General features: G+C 41.4%; 1 pseudogene; it reads left to right on the forward strand.

Moving 5' to 3' along the window:
• Positions 1 to 93, forward strand: LOC111651072 (U4 spliceosomal RNA; annotated as a pseudogene; the record flags this gene model as incomplete).
• Between the last annotated feature and the right edge of the window lie 344 nt (positions 94 to 437).

Consider the following 437-nt stretch of genomic DNA (forward strand, 5'->3'; position numbering starts at 1 on the left):
TGATTATTGCTAGTTGAAAACTTAACCCAATACCCCGCCTGGATGACTTGAAATACAGTCAGCTGTGGCAATTTTTGTTGGTCTCTGCAGGGACCTTTCAACTCTGTATTGATGACAAATCTCCAGTTGATTCATGATATGTAGCTCTTTGGTGTTCCCATTTATGTGACTGTGAAGGGAAATATCCCTCATTTTTAGGCCACTTGGGAGAGTGGCCTCACTCTTGTGGAATTCATTTCTCTTTCATGGGAGATCAAGGAGTTCATCAGTAAATGAGTCAACTACTTTTCTACTGATTGGGTGCGTGTTAAATGTCAAAAGAAGGCTTGGGAAAGGGAAATGAATGCTGTGTTGGCCGTTAAAATATGGAGGACTGCTCTTTCCTGTATATATAGATGGTCAATGAAGAGCAGGCGCAGGTTAATTCCGTTTGAAAG

Source organism: Seriola lalandi, unplaced genomic scaffold, assembly GCF_002814215.2.
Source record: "Seriola lalandi dorsalis isolate HSWRI2012SDOR001 ecotype SW California unplaced genomic scaffold, Sedor1 jcf7180001971570, whole genome shotgun sequence".
NCBI lineage: Eukaryota > Metazoa > Chordata > Actinopteri > Carangiformes > Carangidae > Seriola > Seriola lalandi.